This window comes from Plodia interpunctella, chromosome 11, assembly GCF_027563975.2.
Source record: "Plodia interpunctella isolate USDA-ARS_2022_Savannah chromosome 11, ilPloInte3.2, whole genome shotgun sequence".
Classification (NCBI taxonomy): Eukaryota; Metazoa; Arthropoda; class Insecta; order Lepidoptera; family Pyralidae; genus Plodia; species Plodia interpunctella.
In genome coordinates, this window is record NC_071304.1 from 7,102,623 (window position 1) to 7,129,437 (window position 26,815).

General features: G+C 32.8%; 1 protein-coding gene across 7 annotated transcripts in view; it reads right to left on the bottom strand.

Annotated features, from left to right (window-relative positions):
• Nucleotides 1–26,815, bottom strand: part of LOC128673657 (voltage-dependent T-type calcium channel subunit alpha-1G-like) — a 97,809-nt gene that overhangs the window by 64,981 nt on the left and 6,013 nt on the right. For all 7 annotated transcript variants that reach the window (XM_053751657.2, XM_053751658.2, XM_053751651.2 and 4 more), the window contains exon 2: nt 20,617–20,696. The gene's annotated coding sequence lies outside the window, so the exon portion shown is untranslated. The remainder of the gene's footprint in view (nt 1–20,616; nt 20,697–26,815) is intronic.

Consider the following 26,815-nt stretch of genomic DNA (forward strand, 5'->3'; position numbering starts at 1 on the left):
ATTTGCATAGCCTGACCAATGTGTGGGTCCAATAGAACCTCTGGTGCCTGTCTGACTGTCAATAGCTATAAATCTCCCAAAGTATCCTTTCAACGATTAATGCGCGTGGTCCAAAAGGGAGGGGCTGAAGGATCAAGATAGATGGTCGTAGTTTGTCAGCGGCCGCGTATAGAAGTTATTATTTTTTCCCATGGACGGGCACATGCTCTTTATGGGGGTTTATTTCGCGTAACTATGTATCTTAACAAGCTATCACCATTTTTGAGATGGAGAAATGGTTTCATTTTTCTTTTTCTTACATATAACTAGCTACGCCCCGGGGCTTCGCTCCCGTGGGAATTTCGCAATAAATAGTACCCTATGTGTTGTTCCAGGTCATAAACTTCATAACAATCCTTCCAGTAGATTTTGAGTGAAAAAGAAATAAAGATACATACATCTTCACAAACTTTCGCATTTATAATATCAGTAGGATAGGGTAGTTGGCAAACGAGTATTCGGTTTACCAGATGGTAAGCTGAACACTGCTGCCTATGGATACCAGCAAATCTAAATGACCAAAGGATTTTTTAACGCTTTTTTTAACGCCTTTTTAAAGGCTTCATAATGTCTGTAGTACAACATTTTATTTGAAATGAGTGACAAAAGCAATGGCTACTAAAATATATAATAATATATTTAAAATATATTTATAATATATTTAAAATTCATAAATCCAAAATTGGTGTCGACATTTGGTGTCAATACAATAAATTGAATTGCTTTATGATTTACAGGCCGTGTTTTGGGGAAGACTTAGAATTGATATGAAACGCAAACAAAGGTTGTTGGATCCAATTTTTTCCACTCGAAAATACATTATTTTGGTCAACATTGACCCTCTTGATTGATTATATCAACAAAACAGCTTACCGGGATAAATAAGCTTTTTAAACGATTTTTGTGAAATAAAATTGTAGGGAAAATAGCTTTTTATTGATGCTTGAAGTTTCAATCATTCTGATTTTCTGATACTAGCAGCTCGCGACCTTGCCCCCATTTTATCGTGATTTTAGTCCTCCTAAAATTGTATGATTACATTATTATCATTATTCTCAGCCACGGGTCTTCTTTTTAAGTTTCAAGATCATTTTTAAATCATAATTTAAATTTTACATCAATTTTACTTCACTAGTATTGAATAATACTTCGACTTCAAGTCCGTAAGTGACCATTGGAGGAATATTCTGCCTCTACATTCCGCCATTGCATATTGAATCTTAAGTCAATACAATTAGGTGCCAGGGTCCTTCACATCTGTTTGCCGAAACTGTCGCAAGTGCGTCCAGCGACCGCAAGCTAATACTCGCGTAGCATAACGACCGGCAAACTGCCAAATGTGTCGAAGCCAAGCGACTTAATTACCATAAACTACTGACTCCAATATGCCAAGTAAGAAGAGATAGTGACTGAAAAAAAGCAAGCCTACAGAGGCACTTATTATATAGCAGGGTATCGCTACTGTCGAATAAATTCAACAAGAGTTTCAATCAATCAACAAATCAATCAATAAATTCTTGTGGACGGAGTATTTTCCATTCTACTCTTTTCCTTGCCATATATTTTACTTCCGTGAATACTCAATAAGTATTCTGATGTGTCCTCTGGCTATCGCTAGACATCGGTTCTAAGAAAATCCAGGGCGACAAAAGGCCGAAATAAAATTATGTTTTGCACGTACTTTTGACAGTTTGAAATTTGTTCACCGGGTCAAACAAGTATCCTTATCATCTGTACTATATTGTAGGCGCATATGACATTGACATATCATATTTGATAATTTTACCGAGGCAATAGGTATCTAGCCGCTTTATTGTGAAATAAAATAGCGCACCCATATCTGGTTACCTTTTCATACTAATCTCTCATTTCTCAAAGTCCTTTTTTCTCATTTGAGCGCTTTCTCAGTTTCTTCCTCACAAAGTATCGGAGACCTGGGTCCACTTTCCTACTCTTTCTTCTATAGTTCTCCAGACTTTCGGCAACCATAATTCTCAGGAATCTTTCCAAAATCTTTTACTCGAATTGCTGGAATGTGAGTGAAATCACTCAAAATATATTTTGCGCTTATTTTCCTGTTTAGCTATATACTGCCACGACGACGACTGCACGGTCGTTGAAACGTCAGCTACAAACTAGTTCCGTTAATATTTATTTGTTAGTTTATTCGTTATATATTTCATTAGGCATATGTTTACTATTGTGTAGGTAACTACATATGTTCAATCATCAGATACAATTACAAACTTGTTTTTATATCTTTATGAACCAGTTGCTGTATGAGCTTAGGTATATATGTATTACTCTGACCTGAGTGTAAATAAATACGATTGCTTTAAGAGATTCCCGGTAATGTATAATGTTTAATATAGCGATTACTACGTATTTTGATGTTAGTTTTCAAAATAAATACCATTACTTATAATAGTTGTGTTGATGAAAACATTATATTAGCTTCATACAGTGTTCTTATTTAATTAAACTCATGTTAGCTGACGTAAAAAGAGAGCACAAGCTAATTCAGTAAAAATCTACAAATTAATGTACATATTTTATGTTGTTAAATCACGGGTGATATCTATGATATAGATAATATGGTGATATCACTTCTTGCGTATTCTCAGTCGCATTTTCGGTTCAAATTACAGACAAATCTTTAAAATTATACGGTTTTTTGGACGACCCTGAATCATGAGCAAAAAACTTGTATCGATTTCCATGGTCACCCTCTCCAATGAGTCCAATCTATATTAATTTATTCCCGTTGGAATGCAACGATTACATGTTTATAGAATTTCCATCCCGTGCAGTGTATAATAAGCGCCAAAATTACACGGAGTCTATTTTTATAAGGAAGTACAGTCGCACCAGAACACAACACTTTCATTGTATTCCGACCTGATGATTTCTTCATAACATTGTCGAACTGCATTGTTTGACAAATAAAGGTATATTGCGTAGTTTGTTTAAGAGCATTTCTAACCGCAAGGATAAACCAGCAATGTATATTATGTCACCAGCAATGTATATATGTCATAGTTTGGCCAACTTTGCCGATAAAGTCGGCAACGCACCGATGACCCGTATCGGGTTACTGGTGTGCATGGACTGCATTGTTTGCTTACCATGCTCGTTTGCCCTCTACTAAGTATACTACAAAAAAAAGTGGAGCCGGTACGACGAAATTGAGATTTTAAATTTTATAATTAGCTTATAAAATTTTTTGGCTGAATATTTTTTCTTGACCTTTTTTCCATTTATATCGAACATTATGATTAATTCCCTTCATTTTATTCTGTAATCTATCATTCCAATTAACACTTCGACTTCTTTAGTAAATTTAATTTTTACTTTCAGCACTTTATAATACAATTTTTTCGTCTCATAAATGCCTATACAGACTTAACCCCTATTCCGCTTAACCACACGAATTATATTTGACTGTACCTATAGTAATACGCAGCTATTCGGACGATTCGCCTCGGCTCTCAAAGGCGAGGTCAGCATGATGGTTGAAACACTAAATAAACTATGAAATACGTATTCTATAATGTATAAAGCATGTTAAGATACAGATTCTATTTTTCTTCCTCCATTAATCTTACTGAATATTACAAGGGCTATTTTTCTCAAGGTCTTTTTTGCCCTTATACCTATCTATTTTGATGTTTAGGCTTTAATTTAGTGAAAAGTTTGTGTGATTGAAGCTTCAGCCCCATACTTTAGCACAACTATGAAAACGTAACTAACATTCAACGAAAACGTAACAAACATTCAAATATAAACGTAGGTAGTATGTACGTCAGCAACGCACACGCATCATAAGTCAAAACATGGAAAAGCGTCAGTCGCGAGACGGCACGGTGACATTTTATTACAAACTTCAGATCGATATGGATATTAGTGGGCGAAGTGTGGGTTAGCATTTCATTTCTCACCATCGACTCGATTCGAAATGAGACACAGCGAACCAATCACATTGTGCCATTGTGACGCAACAACAACCACACTGCATTGGTTCGCTGCGTCTCACGTTGAATCGATTCGATGGTGAGAAGTGTAATGCTAACAACAAAATTATTAATAATTATATCATCATGACCTGAAAATTTTCGATTTTGTCGGTTCTGTGTCGCACGGTTTTGCTCCTGCCTGGAAAACTTTGCTCAGGTGGACTCTATGATTCTAGAAGTATTATTATACCTATATATCCCCGAAGGAGAAAAATAGTATCGTAACTGTAATAGTAATTCCGTCAATATTATTGCAACGGTATGGGTACATTTGAAGTTATAGTTATTGTCATACTTAAGTATGTGAGTTTAACAGAGAGTGAATATTGATCAGTATTAGCTAATACATTCTATTACATATAAAAAAACCGCCTCCTTTTTTTCAAATTTGTTAAAAATATGTTCTGCTACAATTATTTAGGCAGCCACAGATCCCTAAACCGCAAACCCACGAAACTGAGCAACTGTTGCGGTTATCTCACAAAAGATAGAATAGTGGTATTATCATGAAGAATCTCTTACTAAATCTATACTAATATTATATTTTGCGACCGTATTTGTTTGTCCTTCTTTTATGTCACAATGGAATATAGGATTGAGGTGATGTTGGTGTGAAGATACTCTTAATGGGCTACAAATGATGCTAGGACCTTTGTTTACACATACGAGTGTAGTACATTCGTCTAATTTAAATGTTTACTAAATCGGTCTAACACAATGTTTTTTTACAATAAAAAAGGTTCGTGCCTTTTCCCGTTAATAGAATATAAGTAGTTATTATCTTAATAGTTCCACCACGATTCACCACTGACCAACTCCAATGACCGGACAACCTCACAACCGTTGCGGTTTCCCTCGTATCCCACAAAAGACAGGCACGGTCGGCACTCGTGCGTTGTAAACATTCGCTAACAATGGCCAGATGATGGACACCGAAATAGAACGTAAAGTAAACAGACGGACAAAGCGATATAGTCGACGGTGGGAATCGTGAGATTAACCAATGCTGGGCGCTTTTGATAGCTGCAGGGATGCGCTATCTGTGGACTTGTGTTTTCCACCATCTTCGCGTGATCTTAGTCATTGTTGGTTGTTATGTCCTGAGGCTAAGCTGATAAAATAATTCTTAAAACTTTGAAGATAGACCGGCCGCCTGTCTGGCGTCAATTATCTTTGGAATCTAAATTAATTGACTTTTATGACATCCACGGAGTGTATTGAGTTAATACAACTTTAGATTTTGACTCGATTGACCCTAAATAGGAAGGGAAGAAAGGAAGGAATACATAGATAGCTCTAGTTCCAGGTAAAAAAATGTTTCTCTTTCATATTTTGAGACTTATATTATAATATACCCACTGTTACTGTATGATCCATCAATATATAGTTTTTAATATTTGTTCTTTTCGGAGGGAAATATTTGAAAACTGCAATTGAAAAATAAAGTATTCATGACTAGATGGACTACGTAGTAGCTTTAGCTATTTAAGAAGTCCATATATAACAAGCTCAAACACAATGCTTTACGATAACTTTTAGATCCCCATCACACGAATGATAAACGTGGCACTCAAATAATATTTTACTTCGCAGATTAGCATCCCTGTTCACAACGCCACGCGAGCACGCGACAAAAGGCCTCTGCACAATGCAAAAACTATTCCCATTTCTATCACGGCATCGCAAAGCCTATTATATTCAAATATACTTTCATCTACGGCTTTTCTCGAATGAATATCACACCGTGAGCTTCAACCGGTCGTATTGAGACTTGGAATCAGTTTTTGTGTGGCTTTATATTACAAAAAAAAGTTTAACCCGTTTTATTAATGCAAAGAATTTTTACAAGTTTCCAGACTTTTTGATCCCTAAAAAAACAAACTGTAAATACAATCAAAATTGTTACATTTCAGAAATAAGTGCACTTTATATCATATATCATTAATTTTGTTATATTAGATCCTAAAAATTTAAAACCCAACCTGAGGTCGACTTTGAACCACAACTCAACCAAAAACTTAAGTATTTTTGTAGCATTTATAAAACTCCCTTCCATTGAAAATTTTGTCAAATATGATTTCAAAAGTGGCATAATAAAACGGTCACATGGTAACTATCGACCGGATCCCACAAAGCTAGGAGCACACTATTATATATTTTTTTATTTTCAAACTCACTTCAAGTCAAGAATACTAGATATATTGTTTAAAATAAATAGTATTTTAAGTCACCAAGTTCTTTCTTAGTTTTATTGAACGTGTTTGTGAAAAACACAAAATGATGCTCACACCGAAATGTGCCTATGTTTTTCCAAAATCATCATACTTGCTCTTTGAAAGAGATTATGATAGAATGTTAATTTAATTATAATTTTATTTTTTTGTACTATTCGCAGATAATGACGACATTTCTCTATAAGTATCCTTGTTCGCTTCGAATAAAACGGGAGGTGTCAGTACGAGTAATTTTGGTATTTAAACTTTAAGTCATTAATTATGTCATATTTTTGACATTCACATGGAAAATACTGTCTAATATAATCAATTACTTAATTTGAATTTTATAGTCCATTTTCTATTTTATTTACAATGAAGAAATGTAGAAACACATCGTCCGATGTGTCTGCAGCCTAAGCGTCTAGCATTCGCGGGCTGTTTGCCACTGCGGTGGTCGTTCTATCAAAATACTGTGCATAACGCATGAGCGAATCTGCCAGTTTCCTGCAGCACTGATGTGAGGTTAGCCTTATAAAATGTAGGTTACAATGCCCCCGATATTGCGACAAATATGATGCCGTATGCGGAAGAAAATATCAAAATATATCATATCACACTTGTGTAAGGTTGTTTGTCCAACTAGTGTCGGCATTCAGTCCAAGTTGTACAATAAAGTTTAAGGGTGGGTTGCACCGTCAACTTTAAATTCTCTAGAACTAGTTATAGGTAGTATTTTTTTTCTTTTTGTTGATCTATTAGTAGATATGCAAAATAAATAACCAGTTTTATTTTCCTATGTGCTTAATATACAATAAGTACCATTTGAAACTGTACAATAACATAGAAATATATTATTATCTCTACATGAAATCTGGAATTCAAATGGTCTATAGTTTTGTATGTTTGTCACAATACTATGATACCTTTCATTATATGGGAAAATCTATCATTATCTACTATGTGGAATATAATAAAATGTTTATTAATATAACAATTTGTGTATATATATGTTATATATAATATATACTTAATTGCTCGACTTGCGGGGGCACTGCCGTGCCCTCAGATATATAAGTATATTAAAAGTTTTTGTCATTTTGTTACTCCAATACCAATTTATTATACTTTGTCTATATATTTCCATTGGTATTTAAGCAAAATATAAACTGCTAGTTTTTGCCCGCGGCTTCGTCGACGTGAATTTCCTCCAAGGGAACATTTATGTTTCCGGGATAAAAGGAAAAAAATTCAAAATTTAGGTCGAGCTGGTAAAGCGTGAAGAGGTAACAAACAATCTTAAATGCTTGTCATGCATGACTATGCATGTGCACGTGTTTACAAAAATTCAGCTCACACGGTTAAAGATATCTGCTTCGAATGATCGAATTGAGTTACAGGATTCCACCCGAACATACACTTACATACCTACGTTGCAAGTTAAATTAAATGTTAGTTCCAAATGTCACTTAGCTGTTTTCAATTAAATTCAAATAGAAATAGTAAGATTTACTCTAAATTAAATAGTAGTAGTTAGTAAGTTAATAATAGAAATGATTTGTTGAGGACTTCTACGTAATATAACTTCTTTATATCACATTATATTAACATTTAAATACATTATCCGTATCTCTGAAGCGGCCCTCAAAAGGACAGCATCATTATCAATTAGAAGTCGTAACCCGAAAGAGGGTTTTATTTTTGCCGGCACAAAAATAAAAGATATTATCGCCCATTTTGGGTGCCATTTTGGGAAATGGAGATTGTATAAACACGATTTAAATTCTCAAACAGGTCATTATCCATTTCATGTTTAAGTTTAATAATTCCCAAATTAAGAAATACGATTATCCTTAGTTACTTTTATTACAAGACTTGGCTCATTAAATTTTTGTTACTTAGCTCGCTCTCAATCCAGCGACTTTTTCTTTCTTTCTTTACACTCAGTTTTCTCCATTTTACCCACAGTCAAGACGTCGGAATTGAGGTTTCGCTTCCTACTTTTTCTCCTATCCTCCTCCTCCATCAATATTCTTAGTTATTTTGATGTTTTTCACGTCACATTTGCTTTTAACCTAACCTATATAATTCGTTATAAGTTTAACGTATCTGTGTATTTGTATGTCTCTGTCCGTGGCGTCGTAGCTACCAAACGGCTGCACGATTTTGATCTAGATCTTTTAACTTGATAATCGGGAGTGTTCTTAGCTATGATTGGAAAATGTGTGTTCAGCCGGTGATGTTCGATTCAATCATCAGCTTTTATCTAGCAGATGCGAGGATACCAACTTCGAAGTCTGGGGTATCTTAAATACTTATTGAATTCGACAATGTTTTCGTATCGAGAGCCTTGCTTAATACCTACCTTAGTTATTTAGGAAAATCGTTCACAGACACGGTCAATGTTTATAGAATTGGGTCACATCTTAACAGTAAGATCCAGGCCAAAACACCTTGGCAAGCATTCGGAAGCAACTAAATGTGGTTGTAAATTGGTTAGGTAACTTGAAATACTCTCAAAATTATCTGCTATCTCTTCAAATAGGTCAAAGTATATGGAAACATTTTGTGAACTTCTTTACCGTTTTTTTTTCTTTATGGGACACATTCTGTAAGTTTTCCTAATTTATTATAAGTATTTTTACTGTTTTAATTTTTCTTTTTACTGATTTGTATATTTTATTTTATTTTTAGAGCCATTCTCTGAATGATTTTATCTTCTGTAATCTCTTGTAGATTGTGATCTTGCAAAAGCTAGTGTCAGGATATTACACAAATCGCCTAAAGGTATCTGACATGACTACCTATCGCCATCTAGTGGCAAATAGTCGCGTATACACTAGTGAACTAAAGTGTCAACCAGTGTGCAATCTTTAATCCAATAAACCTAGTGCGACAATTATTAAGTGCTTTGCAGTATTATGGGTAATAAGTTCCATTAATCGATTGTACTGTCAACAGCTAATTCAATCATTTATTACAAATTCGCCTTAATTACTGCGGCATAGAGGCTCGCACTTAACATGTAGTTGGCTGTACTGCATGTATACGCTAATGGAATCACGCTCTCTGATTGCAAATTTCTGTTGGCAAATATTCCTATAATGAAGATAAGTGTGTAATATTATATGAATGTGAGTTTATAACTTTTAATATATTAAGCTAACTGAACTTTATCTATACATTTCCAAAGCTCGTAAGATTTTTGCTAATGCTAATTTTAACAAGCTCTGTATTTTTGAGTTTGTTAAAAAGCATTTAGTAATAAAGTTTCCATAAAAATCTCCAACAAAACTTCCATGATATATTCATATTTGCTGTTTTTTTCCAGCAGTTTTCTGGGATAAGACGTGGATTGTTATGAAGGTTGATTTATAGCTGGTTCCGACGAAAGCATGGCGTCAAACGAATACAATGAATCATGGGAACGGCCTGCTAGAGTAAACACAACTGAGGTCAGAGCAAGCAAGCAAGCGTGTGGTTTTCTCTCTAATAGACAATTTTTTGTACCAAATTATAGTAAAAGTTTAGGAATTTCTCAGCTGTCTCTGAACGAATTCAGCTATGGTGATTTTTATTTATTTTCATTATCATTTTCAGCCTATATCAACTCATTGCTGGAAATAGGCCTCCCTTTTTTCGCACCATTTCTTAAGGTCCTGTGCCAGTCTCGTCTAATTAGGGCTTTTCATTTAATTAGGCTTATTAGTGTGAGTTGTAATGACTTAAATACCCATTTATTCTTTTAAATTCTGTACCTACTTCTAAGCAGAAGTAGGTACAGAATTTAAAATAAAAAATGGGTATATAAGTGCTAGTCTCGGAGCGAAAAAAAACATATGTACCTGCGGCTTCTTATCTCTCCTAGATTAAGAAAAGATCAATAAAGGAAATGGACTTATGTACTAGAAATTTTTCTCATATCAAAAATTGAGTTTATGATAGTTAAGCATAAAAGGCAATTTATTAATTGAATTTGATATTATCTTCGTTTATTTACGTTGAGATGTCAAACGTGACAAGTGTTGAGGTGAGGTAAATGAAGCGTCCTCCACTTGCGACTATTACGTAGTAATGAATTAGTGACGCCATGTTGATCAGTTTGCATAGTTAAGTAAATTGAGGAGACGTAGATGCTATGTAGTTTATCTATTCTGAGTATTGTCTTATTTGTAAATTATAATTTTTTGGTACATGTTAAATTTTACGTAAGTGATAACTTATATGTACAATAAATCTGAACTCTGAACAGCTGGATAAGAAAAAATATTATGTTTCTGGTCAAAAGCTTATGTAGAATTTCCGTTTATTACGTAAGTACTGGAATATGAACATTTCAGAATAAAATTACCTTACCTACTCGCATTTTACAATGAAAATACACCAAATTACGTCGCAATGCAAACATAAAATGTTATCATATTTTATTATCGATAGCGTTTTTTTTAAATTGAGTGACTGCTGATGAAGACACAAAACAAAAATAAAAATTGAAAGCCCTAACTGCCCACTTAACAACATGAAAAGGTCGTAACGGAAGCCATTACAGTATTCCCGACTATGATTGATTCGCATTTCGTGATTTCAATCTAACTCGAATGCTTACTCTATTGATTTTGTGTCGCTGAATACTCCCGCACCGTCAGGACGCCAGTACTGGTTTGATTGATGATTGATACGTCAACTTGGAGAAATAATAACCGCAGAACATCTTTCTTGGGTTTATCGTCATTGATAGAAATGTTCAACATTGAGATTTTTTTTGGTGCAGATCGTAGAGGGCATAGAAATGAGACCACGATTACTATTGGCATTAATTTTTGTGGTATCTCAGCAAATGATTTAAACGATTTTCATGCAATTTTAGTAATTGTCAGCAAAGTTCTAATTTGAAATTTATGTATAAAGAAAAAAATATTTTAGTATTTTATTAATAAAATAATAAATAAATAGACAATGTTACACAATAAGCACTAAGCTTGTATGGTAGGTCCAATAATGAACATAAACACAGAAACAGACACAATACACCCAGAGCCACAGGCAAATATCTAAAATATTTTCCCGTGTAGGGAATCGAAGCCAGTACCTCCAGATAGCGAACATGTTTAGAAAACAAATCTTTTGCTTCCAATAAAGCGCATGTCATGTTTCGTATGCAGCCGACAGACATCAAGCTCGACAGTTTATATCAGAATATTCTCAGTACTCCGTTCCGTTACCACGTCTATCAAATACAGCTTAAGGCGAGCACTCGAGATTGTGTATAATGGAACTACATTTCACTATTTTGATGCACGAAATGTAAAGGCATTTTAAATATTATTTACTGTATTTTCCTTAGTATTGATATTATATTTTATCGTATTCGTATTTTACAAGCTACGTTAACTAGGATTCATTGTTATTTTAAAGTCTTAAGTTCAACTATTCAATATTCCATTATAATATGATACTTTTTACATTTAATAACTAGTTATATACTTAGATTTTTTCCATTGGAATTATATCCAATTATATTTTGATAATGTGTTCATGATACCACAAAAGCCCTTTTAAAGATTATTAAAATACTTATAGAAACCCATTCTATATACAATTAAATGACTTGCGAAACTGAACTAACCAGTCTGCGTCTTATAGCATCAAATATAGGGGTTAAAATTGATCAAAAAACTTCATTAGTGGTAGTCGCCCTATCCCAAAGGGTTATCTGTTAAGACACAAAGATCCCGAGGGTCTTGTCCCGAGATGGCTCGACCTCAAATCAAGATAAGTACTACTTAGTTACTTACAATAACAAAGTTTGTAAACCTTGGCTAATGGATGGTCAATGGGAAGAAAGCGGTTGAATTCTTTAGAAATAAGCAGCACTTATGTAAAAACACTGTACGTCTAATCGTATTTATATATTGTAAACATGTGTTCGTGAATCCATACTATCCAATACTAATATTATAAAGAGGAATTATTTGTATTTTCATTTGTAATGATTGAACTCAAAAACTACTGCACTAAATTTGATGAAATTTGGTATAAAGATAGATGAAACAAACAAGAGTAACAAAGGCTTATTTTATTAATTATGGTCTTACCCGAGCGAACCCGGATTGGACCGCTTGTAATTAAATAAAGCGAACACGCTCCACATTTTATTTTCATTCTAGATTTGCCTTGACAGCTTCATATCTGTGACTCTTTTTAACACAAAAATATGTTTTAAAATTACACTGGTAGTGCCAAAGTGTGATCAAAGAAACGAAAAAAACTCTTTAGCTTTTTTTATTTTAATAGCTGCAGATTTTTATAATATAATCTGTTACAACACTATCTAAATTTAATATTATCACTTTGTAAACACCATCTCAAGGGTACAATCATGGTTGTTAAACCACTGTTTTAATATTCGTGTTTCTAAATTAAATTTTAATATTAAAGCGACCCTTGACGCGTTTATATGGCTATTTTATAGATGCAAAACAGCCGTAAACAAGTGTCCAGAAATAAATACAGACTTGAACTTGTATCATACATTAGTACATCAAAGAATATATATATACATATATTATGATAGTAATTTTTATAATTAAGGAATTATAGAATATCTATTCGAATTCCAATGAACGTTCGCAAACAAATCTTCACAATTCTTATTGTTGAATTTTGTTGAGAATAAATGAAATATTATTTCAAACCTAAAGTAAAATATTTAATAACTTCGAAAAAGTTCCTAAAAAGTCTGTTTTAATTTATACTTATTGCTGTAAAATCATAAAAAACAAGATAAGATTGTTATGTTAATAAGACTTATAAGAGATTAGAGTTTATATGATATTATCGAGAGCTTTCCTCGATTGTTCGTGAGCTCTAATAGTTTGCCACATCGATGCATTAAAATCTAGAACTGTTAAAAGAGATAAATACGATTTCTTAAAATATGGTCAGATCGATTACATAACCTCAAACACGCGTAACGTATACAATATACTGAAATATATACAATAAAATTGTACAATACATTATATATATAGTTATGCATTCGCGAATGATGTTGACTTACAATCAAATGTATCAAGAGTACACTGTCTGGATTTTTACAAAAATCGTACTCACTTTAAGCTCTCTTTACTATTCGATATTAACGCTTTGGTGGGTAGCAAACAGCGGTATTGTCGACAACCCAGTAACCTAGTTGCAAAAGATACCCGACGGAGAAATTATTTGCTTAAAGAAACTCCCGTACAGTCTACAGCATATCAATATATTCAAAAATATTGCAAAATTATGTAATACTTTTACTTAAAGGTGTATATAAGGTGTATTAAGGTATTTTAATAATTGTTCGATTTTCCTAAAGTATTTGAAGGATCTGAAGATCGGCTTGTAGGAAAGCAATTTCTGCAAATTCATTTATGCCAAGAAAGTACAAATTCCGCAAACTATGCGGGATAAACATGTTGCCGATTCTGTAAACAACGACTATGCTCGATTATGGCGCAAGGTGAGCTATCTTGGTAGACTGCGATCTTATAGTTAGTTAACTGAACTATATTGGTAGACTGTGGGTGGCAGTAAGAACTTTAAATTTTTCCATTCGTGTGTGTTAGTGGCTAGTTTTGGTATTACATTTACGATTTTGCCTTATCGATATAATTAATTATGGTAAACATTATTTTTAGAAACGTTGTTGACAAAGACTTATATCAAGGTTGCTGGTGTTAAATTTACGTACAATTAACGACACGCGTATTAGTACAGTGTACGTACTTGCCTAACTGTAAAAAATAACAGAACAATATTTTGTTAATAAAACAGAACTACTGTTCTATTTTGTTAATGGAATACTTAATATTTTCAAGCCTTTTTTTTCTTAGATTACGATCTCACTACAACAGATCTTCTCAATTACCTTTCTTCTTCACTCCTTCATAGACCTATGCAAAGAAGTTGTATAGCTTCTAAAATACATTCACTCAAAATTTCGTGAATCCAGTCGTCATATTCGTCAGGGCACCGTGACAAGCGCCAGAGGCAAATGTTACCTAATCAACTGTAACTGTAAACGTTGAAACTAAGTTCCAGGTTGTATTTTATATCACCACATCCAAGCGAAACCTAGTAGCCATTCTCTTATTATATCATTCTCCCTCTGTCTTCTATAGTTCTCAGAAAAAATATTTTTCTCCATACACAAGTAGCAGATTATTCGATATTCCAGCAACAATTTCTATACAAAGTACTGAATTAGTTATTGCATTACAAAGTGAATAAAAGTACAAAGTAAAGGCAAACTCTGTAAACAGTGCAGGGTCAATTAAGCCAGGTGCCAGGTCGCGTGCTATCTCCACTGTTTCCGAGCGACCGCTAGCCACTCTATCGTATTTCCTCTGCCCGTGTCGTTATCGCTTTTCCCTTTATCGACTTTGGAACGAGCCTGGGAATAGTTGCGTGTTGGACTGGTGGCTGATATTTCGCTGCCTTTAATTAAGATTTATATCTGTTTTAATTTTTTTAAGCCAGGCAGGCGGTCGGTTGTAAAATTACTGAGCGATCTTCAAAAATTTAAGGTTTCTTTTTTATCCACTTCGCGGTGTTAAAGCCTCGAATGAAACCGAGAATATGCGGGAATAAGAGAGAGATTATAATTGAAAAACCTGATATACGCGCGACGTGAAGATGTAAGTAAGATTCTTTGTTCTTGTAGAAAAAATATATAAATGTAACATGCCAAGTTTCTTATTTTTTCTGACAAATGAAAATTTATGGGTATTCATTTTGATGAGGTACCTGCACAATCAGTTCTAATTACAATAATAGTAATATAAGTAGGAACACTATAACAAAATGACATTTGTATTTTACATTACATTTAAAAACCGAGTGCACAATAACTCTTCCCATTTGTAATCCTGGCAGTTAGCTACCGCAAAAAAGTAAAACGATCGAGAAAGGAAAAAGGTCTCAGTGGCCAGGGTTTACAATGAAAGGCTTTTTATAGCCATTTTCAGCGTATGCTGCCCCTAATGTCGCTGTAATTGCAGTTGTTTTAAAATAACTCTAGAAACTTATTGAAGTCAGAGAACAAACGTTAAACGCATTTACGATTCTGGTTTCATTTAGTCCCAATTTATGTTCGACTAGTAAAAGTTTATATAATTTATTTTAATGCTCTCCGTTGATTTCAATTGTGCCTTCGCGATTTAAAAAGTATTTTTAGATAAATATAGCAAGAGTTTTATATAAGAAACTACTTATTCTCGGCCTTTGTGCATGACTGATGTTATAAGTTTTCATACACTTTTCGGCCAATCTGTATACATAAAGGTAATGTTTGGAAAAATCAAGCGGTAGGTGTGCATCAGTGAATCATTGGCCTAAAATTAAATCAGACATAGCCGAGCGCGTATGCATGACTTGTAAACCATTCTGTATACCGAAAAATCTTGCAGGAAACCATAGACATATACTTTAAATAGATACCGCAAGTGCATCGAAATTTCTGGCTGGTGTTTTCGACTTGAGGCTATCAGATGATAGGTATATTAATAGGTCTTTAGCTATCAACGAATTATTGTAACTAAAGAAAAAAGCAAAGCATTTCTTAACTATGTAGGTATATTTAAGCAACGCTTAATCGAATTCTATTCTACGATTATTATAATATTAACTACACTCATATATCGGCCAATATTCATGGAATATGCAATTGGTCGGAAACCTGGAGAGAATTACAGTTTTTATTCAGGATTATTCGCTTCAAAACTCAACTCTCTTGAGATTTTCTGTTAGTCTACCCCCACAGTTTATTATTAATTAGCGGTGCATCCCGGCTTCGCTCGACATTATGATTCCTATTGAGAGCCTGATTTTCCTTATACAAATAATCTTATTTTATTACGTATCGCAATGAAACCTACACCAGATTTTGAGTTAGATCTTCTCACTATGTAACTGTAAAAACCGCATCAAATTCCATCGAGTAGTTTTTGCGTGATGCACGAACAAACATATAAAAAGACAGATAGTCAAAATACATGGCTTCTATTAGTCCCATGAAGATCCCCTACAAGTTATTTTTCTTTAACATCTTCTATGTACAGACATAGTCCACTTTTACTAGCTTTTTTTTAATATTTTTTACTTAGTTTTATTATATGTGTAGATATAAAATATATAATTAGCAAGACATCTCCATTCATGTCGGACAGCATTCCAGACAGTGACACGTGTAGTAGCATGCTCCACTGATTTTCGTCGGCTCATGATAGCATGTGGCGCTTGTCACATCGACGACAGGAAGTTCAACATTCATTTTGTATGTTGTCTTTATCATGTTCGACGTTTAAATCTTTTGTTTTTGTTTGAATCTTGCGTAATTATTGTAGTAGCTTACCCGACTTCGCCCGCATGATTTACACGACATGACACAGGAACAGTTATTTTTTCCGGGATTAAAGGTATCCTATGTTTTACTCCGTACTTTAAACTATTTATATGCAAAATTTAAAGAAGAATTGTTGAGTAGGTAAAGCAGGAAGACAAACAAACTTACTTTCGCATTTATACTTAATATTAGTTAGGATAAGATATTAAAAACAAAATTTACTTCAAATGATATGTTATTTCATTTCGTAAAGGTTTCTAAAAAATAATACCTTCTTTGATAATAATCGATAATCTTGAAACTTCAATCTACTTCTACTGAAACATTTGTCTCCATTATGTATAAAATCCAGAGTTATCCGTGTTTTTTTCTTATACATAATTTTCATAAGACTTTCAATTTTTACAACGAACAATAATATTTATTTTTACGTTGGTTTTGGTTGGGTGGGTTGTGTTGTTACATTATAAAATAATATGTTCTATTGGTACTGAAATGTATTATTAAATAAAACCAAGTCGATAATATGATTTGTAAGGAGATATATAGTAATTTTAGACACAATTGGTTTTCTGGATTGTTGCCATAATATTCTTGATGTATGGGCAGGCCTTGATTCTTGGAATACTTCTAATATCTTACATCCTTTTATTGGTAAAAGCCCGCTCGAACCGCTAAAGCAAATTTAGGCATGAAACAAACATATTTCTGGCCGTGACTTTGCTCTTGAGGTCTTAGTATGTACCTATTTTATAAATTTCAGAAATGAAACTATTTACCAGATTTTTCACCCTCCGCTCGCTAATGCTAAAGGTTATATAGATAAAAATGCGTTAATTGGATCTTCACAGTGGCAGATGACTGTCCTTCCCTAGAACCAGTGTACCCTCACAGGCCTGGACTTGTTGTAACGTATTTGCAGCAGTATGTAGTCTCTCGATCATAGATTTTTTTAAATGGTACCTAGTCTTTGTCTACGAACTTGTGACTTAAGCCACAAGTTCGTACATTTGTAGCCGAAATCATCATACCTTTTTCATTTTCTAAATTTGAACTTGAATAAACAAACAATATATCTGTAAATTATTTTTTCTATGAACACAGTTAAAACTACATAAACCTTCCCATTCACTGCAAATTCGCATGTATTATCTTATCATAGAGATCAATTGATTACTTGACATGCAGTCGAGTGTAACGTAAAATATCAATTCACATGCGTACTGACACTGACAGCGTGTCAAAATTCTGAAAATACTGAAATTCGAAGTGCTTTTTGTCGACAAACAAACAAATTCGGGGAAAATCTAGGTTGGAATTGAAATTTTCAGAAAATATTATACAGATTATTATTGTAAATGTCAAGCTCAAGACAACCATTTAATATTTTCGTACCTACTTAAACGATTAAACTCTTTCTGTCTATCCTATAAGCCAAAGGTCAAAAATTAATAATAAATTCTGAGTAAAATTACGTTTTATTTAATCATATGGTTTATGAATAACATCATATATTTTAGAAAAATATAAATCTTTCGATTAAATACAATTTAAATAATAAATAATGTACTTATTAAAATTACTCAAATAATAGCAATTTTAATGATTACACAATAAACATCAAACCAAAATGTTTTTAAATTAAAATTGTCTTCCAAGAGCTTAACGCCTGTATGATTTCAATTTTAATCTTTAGAGACTTATAAAATAGCTACACCAGGATTTATACAAGATTGTGCGAGTTTTGTACTTACTACTATATAATCTGTGCTCGATAGTAGCTACTTCTCAATTTCCGATTCCTCTCACGTGTTAACCTCTCGTGTGAGGTATAATTTATTTTCTGGTTAGAGTGTAGTATGAACGCACGCCTGAGCATCGCTCGGTCAATTTTTTCCAGAGATGAGATATAAGTGGATTGATTTTTTATTTCTGAACAATTTATAAGAAACGCCATCAAAGATAGAAATATTTTTGATATACTATCCTAAATTGCTCGTATATTTTTTTGTAAGGAACGTCCATATCCGTCATAGTATTATAAATGAAAATGTCTGTCTGATACGCTTTCACAGATAAATCTCTGAACTGATTTTGATTTAGTGTGAGTATAATAGAGAAAGATCTGGTTTTAAACATAAAGGTAGGTTTCTGCATTAGTGTTTATGGCTGTGGAATGCACTTAGACTGTAAAGAGATGATATAGTACAATCAAAGTACGATATTATATACAACACATGTATATTAGAGGCAAAACGATAAAATATTAGGCATTAGTCACAATAAGGTCGCCTACAAAGTGATATTTTCGGACGTGCCTGGGAATATGTTTGTGTCACTTAAACACTTTTATTTAAGTATATGAACGTTCAACAAAATCATCTAAATACAAAAATATTTTCACTGCACGATATTGGTCAAACATCAACGATGTTTATGCTTTTCCTACCTGGTGAAAAACAGTTACCTACTTTGAGGTGCAAGGTATATTTATTACTCGCATTTTTATTTGATAGAGAAACAAAGTTTTGTCTATAGCGAGTGAAACTTGTTTCAGAAACATGTCATTGTTGTTTTGTTGATAGTTTAAAAAAAAAGCTTCGATGGAGACACGTTGATAGGGTGTATAAATTGAAACCTTTTGCCCTTTAATGTAAAATACTAATTGTGTTTTAGTCAAATTAAATAGTTCTTTTGCCTTGAATTTTATTTTAATAAACTTTTCAAGTCCTTTTAACTTGATAAAATGAAAGGAAATTGGTTCTCTAGACTGGTATTTTGTTAATGCATAAATTAAAAAACTAACAAGGTTACGATTTGATAGTAGCTGTTGTACTAGGCTCCGCCTGCTGTAATAAGTGTCTTCCGTATTTATTATTATGGTAAGTATATGGAGGAATGGAGGTATGTGGAATATGACTTAGGAATAAAAAGCTCTGAACATCTGATATGTAATAATAACATTCCAAGATGGTTGACATTATGCAAAAAGCAAAAAATAGCAATAATATCACAGTAGAATCGCTCGTAGTATATGTTCTATATCTATGGTAGAATCTTTTTAAATTCCTAAGCATCGTGGCATCCAATGTATAACTTGGCATTTGCAAGGATGAAAGGGAAGATACGACTATAGACGTCATCAAGGAAACTATGCATGCCATCGGCCGGACAACTATGAATGCCGACGACCGTGCGAATTGAAGAAAAAGTAGGAAAGCGGAGCCTGGGCTGCGACGCTCAACGACTGTGGAATTAACTGGGAAACTGCTCAAATGAGTGTGAGTAGATTATATGGATGCGTCAAAATGCGTCACCAAACACAATAGCATCTTCCATAAACCCAGGCAAGCGAAGTAGGCCACAGCTATACAGATCTCACGTTTTATCTCCTTCCGTGCTGATTATATACTACAATGGACTTTTGTTTATGTCGCCGTAGCATCGTAATGAATAGAGTAAGATCTTTAGGAAGGCGAGTTCTATCTGATAACAGTTGATATCAAATTCTAAATAATCGCTCTATATGTCGGTTTTGTAGTTAAATTGATTATAGTCTTGAATGGTTATGATAATAGGAATTTAAAAGCGCAATAGGGTTGTCTATAGCAAAGGTATTGCAAATATATTATGATTTCGTACCAATTCAATGATTTGAAAAAGTTTTCGAACTTCTCTCTACGTATGTTTTAGAACGCCATGAATGTTGTGAATGCAATAATCTCATTATCAACGTTTTATTTCTTGACGTAGAATATAGAGCGTAAATTTTTAGAATATTTTTAATCCCAATATTTGTAACTTATGTAAGTACATAATAATTTTATAAGATAACTTATTTGTTTTATTTTTATTGTATATTTATTTTGGTGAAATGTTGTCGTATTCAAGTGCTCTATTCTTAAACGTCAGTTTATTCTACAGCCTTACTACAGTACTACTGGAAATAAAAAAAAACAAGTCTTACCTGTTTAAGAATTTCTTTGTAAGGAAACACTTTAACACTTCACTTAAAAAATCAAGATCCAATCATCCACAAATTTAAACCTGAAACAAAAAATAGACAGACTTCAGTTTTATAGTCAGTAGATCAAATTTAATTCCTAGTATTTGTACATCAAGAATATGCATCCATCATCATCTAGGTACAGGCTAAATAGGTAAATACCTATACAGGAAATCCTGTACCTAGATGATGAATGGCACAAAACTATTCTACTGCACAAGTTGACAACTCAACTTAAAGTTAATATTTACTCAAAACTAACAAAATAAGTGCAGCGGCGACTTTATACATGAACTATTTGAGATCAGTATAAAGCAATTCATCATAAATGATATCGCACACCGACTCACGTGATTTTCTGTTCCTATTAGAAATGTATTAGAAGGTATTCACGACTTCACGCTAGTTTTAACTTCTTTACAACACAGCGACGTCGTACCTCATTAGTCGACGATAGGAAGCGAGACGCACTCGACGTATGAGTTCTATTTTAGATGTCATTAAGCCCAGTATTTTCTCAATTTCTTCTCAAAAAGTCGGGCGTAAACCCAACTTAAAATGGGCTTGTGCCGGACTGTAGACGTAAAGACATCAATGAATCTAGCACTAATTAGCCTGCATCCAAGATATGAAGACATTTCTTTATTGTAAATAAATATAGTGCCGTGAACGAATATTCTTTAAATTTTGCTACTAATGAGGCTTTCGTTTTTTCGTACACTTTGCACAACTATTAAGAGACTACAATACGTTACAATAAAGATAGTATTTTTATTGTAACGTATTGTAGTAGCCATTTTGTTACAGCCATTGGTGAATATGTATAAGTATATTCGCTAATGGCTAAAAATAGCACAGCGCAATGATGAAAATGTTTTTTTTAATACTTGAATTAAAATCAATCAAAATATATATGTATGTTCAAACGTATTTATTGATATATTTATGAAAAAGTCCAAATATTTCAATACAAAAATGTAATATCAAAGTAACATTTGTGAATTTATAATAACTAAGAATTCAGAATAACATGGAAATGTTTGAAGATTTTTTCTGGCGAAGAAACTGAGCAGAAATAATATTCTGAGCAGAAGAAATCTCCTGTCGAATATTATTTCTGCTAAATTTATTTTACCGTTACAAAACTTGGCTGTATAAATATCGAGGAGTACACTTTTCGTTGTTTTACCTTTATTCAAATTGCCAGCTGAAGAAAAGAACAATAAAAGAAGGAACGCAATTAAAACTTCTTGCAAACCAGCTCTTATTTTGAAACTTCGTTGTAAACAGAAAGTTTTGAATGCTGATGCTGAGTTTTGTACAGCATATTAGGAAAATTGGGGCCATTTTCTGAATTTGAAGGCACTCGTGTGTAGCCAGTCCCCATGACCATGTTATACTGTCATAAAATATTGATAGATACTGATCTGTGTTTGTTTGGGGATATAGTTATATCTAATTGAATGGATGAATAATAAATCTGGCTTGCCAATTGTAGATGTTAATTTATTGCAAATAGAAAAACACAGAGTGTGAAAGTCTCAGGTGGAAATTGTAAAAAGCTATTTTCCTCTTGTTCTCAAGAAATAGTGTGTAGCCTAGCAACCGATTGAAAGACGCTCACGAAGAAGGCTGAGGATGTCAACAATCTGTATCGATGACTTCTAAACATTCTCGGTTCGATCTCCGGTTAGGTCAGGGTGGAAAATTATATTTTTAAGGCCTTTATTATTAATTCTTATATTTGATTCTGAAACTAACGAAGCAAAGCCACAAGTTAAAGCTAGTAGCTAGTCGAGTAGTAATGTCTTTTATCATAATTGAAATCAGTCGGGCATCATCATAATCGTCATTTTATAACAAGTATCGAATTATAACTTTTTATTATATTGTCGATCGATCTTACCTTGATACAAACTCATCTGTGATTATTTATATGTTTTCAGTATCTAACCATATATCACTACCTAATAGAAAAGTTTAGCAACCTAGTAGTTATATTATGCTTTAATTTTAATGTAAACACATTATATTGGTCATAATAATGGCATGTCAAATGATTCAATTATGTCATACAATTGCAGCAAAAACAGCTATCTTTGTAAAACAAATAATTATGTTACGTTGACCTATTTATGCTGCTAATAATGAAACTCCATACCACTCGATAAGGCATATTGTCACGCTAGAAATGCAACGATGCCCTTAGAGATAAGGCCATAGTGTGGGCTTAGCTTAAAAGCTGGATTGATTAGCAGAATACACTTTTATTGTATTACACAGATAAACAATGAGATATCATGTATTGTTTTAGTCCTGTAAGGATATTACGAAATAAAATCGCTCACTTGTCGTTTGCCTCTCTGTCAGTTCGCGATAAATTCAAAAATTACTGTACGGATTTTCATGTGGTTTTCACCAATAGATACGCTGGCCCGTCCCTGCTTCATTAATTAAATTAAAAAAATTATACACTTAAACATTCCTCAGGAATCACACTATTTATTGGTCAAAACTGCGTGAAAATTCATGTGTACATTCAGTGCCTTAGTTTTCGAGTTTATCGCGGACAGACCGACGCGTCAAAGGACTTTATTTTATAATATGTAAGGATAAGGAAGTTTTACTGAAATTTGCCAGTTTCCTAATCGTTTATATTTTTCCGTATAAATTTCTCTTTTCTCGCTATAAGTCCATCTTTAACATATTAATGAATGCATACTAATGCCACATATCGATTTCCTGAGTATTCCTTATTTTAATATGAATGAACTCTCATGATTATGTATTAGGAGAAGGGAATATTAAACGAAGAAGTACATAAGCCCGTTATATCAAACGAAGTTATTGTTTATAAATTTGGGATAAAAAGGTCTGCCATGTTCAAGAATATAATAACATAATTATTAATTGGTTAGCTTATGTAGGTACAAATACGTACGTACTTGAAATTTCGGAAAAATAAATTGAGATACAGATCAAATTGACTTAGTTTTAAACGAAATTGTTGAATAATATTAACACAGACTGCGTATATAAGTGAGATACGAACGACAACCTAGCAACGTGAACGTTTAGATTGACTTTCATAAAAATATTTTCGACAAAATACAGAATAATACCATATTCGTAACACGTAAAAATAGGCTTTGAATCAGCTGCGACACTGCTTTACATCAAACAAACTGTCTCCGGCCGATGGAAATGAGAATATGTTGGATCCCTTTGGACCTTAAGCCTGATAAATCGTCACAATGTACCGTAATCAAACTTCATTAGTTGACAGCTCAACTTCTAGGTTATATTATGTGTTTTGAACAGCCTCGAGTATCTTATTATAAATTTAGCAGGCACATAAATACTGTTTCATTGTAGTTTTGGGATTAGTACAAATTGAATGAATGAACCCTTTGTACAGTACAATTTACTATATTAAATAAATCTAATATATCTAAATTATCGCTAAGAGCAATTTTTTCTATATAACCAATGGTTATTTATTTTATTTATTTAAATTTTTTTTTCAGTGCAATCTACAATATCCAACAACATTATAAGACCGCACCACAAAAACCTCGCAGGATTTATCCGAGCACCGGCGAGTCGCTGAGATATTTAGGCAGGTAAAAAGTTTTCAACTTATTCTTAAATGTTTTAGTATTCAGTTTGTACAGAGTCTGTAGTTCGACAGGTAGGTTGGATCCGTTTTATAAAAATGCTGATATTAAATAAGTATTTAACAAAATATATTATGTAGATTTTAATTAAATTATTTGACATGCATTTTTTGTATTATTTAATACACTGCATTGCTTTATGTTCAACGTAGGTATGCTTGATTAGTGTATTTAAAAATAAAATATCACTTAAATAAAAACGTAAAAATAAAGTTAGCGTTTATTCCATTAGGATTTTTAAGAAATCTTTTTTCGTATATACAATAAATATATGCAATACTTTTAGAATAAATCCTCGATTTCATATTATTTCCAATATTTTGTTTAACAAGATATAAATTACTCATGATAAAGAAAGTTTGGATTGCTTGTAGCTGTAAAAATATGCGAAGTAATGATCGATTTGAAAACTTTGGCTAGAAACAATATTATTTCGTTTTAATTCTGTGAATTCTTTATACTGAAATATAGACGAGAATTACAGTAAAAATGTATTAAAATACCGTTATAATTATTTACTGCATGAAATTAAGGCAATTGCATTATACTTATACTTAGTTATAATGTTAAAATTAATATTCTAATTTATACGTAGGTATATTGAAGAAAATGCTTATCATAATTTCGTACTTTTTTGTAATGCACGGTTTTTTTTTTATTATAGCAGAGAATTTCTTGTGATAATTATCATCTGTCAACGGGGGTCCATAAATCACGCGCGAAGCTGTAAAATTATGTTAGCAGGGAGACAAATTCACGCTGATTTTTGTATAAATAATAAAGATGGTCGCTTACCGTCGAAATTATTTCCACAAGTCGTATTAATATAATATAAAATATCATTTGTTTATTAGTATCATATATTTTGATTTCAAAATGCCTATCGAACAGGGAAATGTACTTATAGAAAATTATTTAAAAATGTTAGTTTAACTCTATGAAATCGTGTGACGACGTGATTACAATCAAAAATATTTCGTATGTCGTGATATATCTACCGAGCTCCTTTTTCCATTTTTATTAAAAATTTCAATGGAATCAATCTATCTATCTAGTGTCTGTGACTTACATTAATATGTCAGTTTCAACAATATGATTTTCGAAAATGTGAATACATAGTATGAATATTGCTCGTTTAATATAGGATACGATGCCTAATCTTACATTAAAAGACCCATCTCTACTGTTTGAATGAACGTCTATTCCTGTAGTAGGTAGTTTTAGAAGTAAGTTTGAGAAGTAACTTATGTATGTACTTATGTAATCTGTGCGGGGTCAAACGAAGCAACAGGAAGACTAGTTTGCTATTCCCTTTGCTTACTGACTTGTATATGTGATCGAGAGAAACGGAAATGCAAAACTGATTTTAAGTTTTAACTTGATTTATATAATCTTTTCTTTGGAATGTCGTTTAAAATAACTTTTTTAAGTTATATTTGGGGTCACAAAAGTGGGTTGATTGGGGGCCATTTTAGTTATTCCATTATTTTAAAATACTTATTTTCATTAGTTATTGCGTTTATAAATAGGTATGTATTAACTCTCTGTTGCCCGCGGCTAAATATTTTTGCCAATAACTACATCAAAAATCACCTCAATCCAATGCGTGAAAGATGGACAAACAAATACACTTTCACATTTATAATATGTGTGGATTTAATAATTAATAAATTACGTACATCAATCATTACCTCTTCCTGAAAATTGGCTGCGCCTCTAAAACTTTATTTTAAAATTTAATTTTGTAAGGTCAACAAAAAATCAAGTACAAAGTTTCAAAATACATAAAGCACCTTTTTTGCAAAACAAGGTCTGAAAATTTAACGACATGTAAATGCACTGAAGCTTCATACAAAGTTGTTATATTCTCTGTTTAAATTGCCTACTTTTACACCACTATTTACGACTGGTCGTTAAAAATGCCATTAAACTCACTTAAAAATACTAGTAACGTAAAATGCTGCTCGCTATGCCATTAAAAATTCCAATTGTATGGAAACCAGCTGTAAAATAAGTGCAAGTGTAATGAAATTAATTACTTAAGTACCCTTGTTATGAAAGAAACAAAAATTACCTATGTTTTCTTTTCGCACATTAAAATTAAGGAAGAAAAATCAAATCTTGAAAAAAAGATTCAAAAATGAAAGGCAACGTTACCTGTTATTAACAGGTTATTTGTAAAACTTTGACATTGCAAGTAAAGACATTGAAACATTGTTTTGATATTAAAAGTAAAGAGAACTTCTAGATTCTCCCCTGAAAGTAACAACTAACCGCATAAACAAATATTGCTGCTAACTGCGGCAATTATAGTAGCAACAACTCAACTAGACTTCCAAAATGCATGAAAAGGTATCTCTCTTTAAAGGTTCTCTCTTTAATCAATAGCAACAGATACATTTTTTTTTTCAAATTTATGATGTTAACTTTTGCGCGCGTTGTCGTTTGGACGAAATAGCGTACTTTGTATTTTTTTGCGCAGG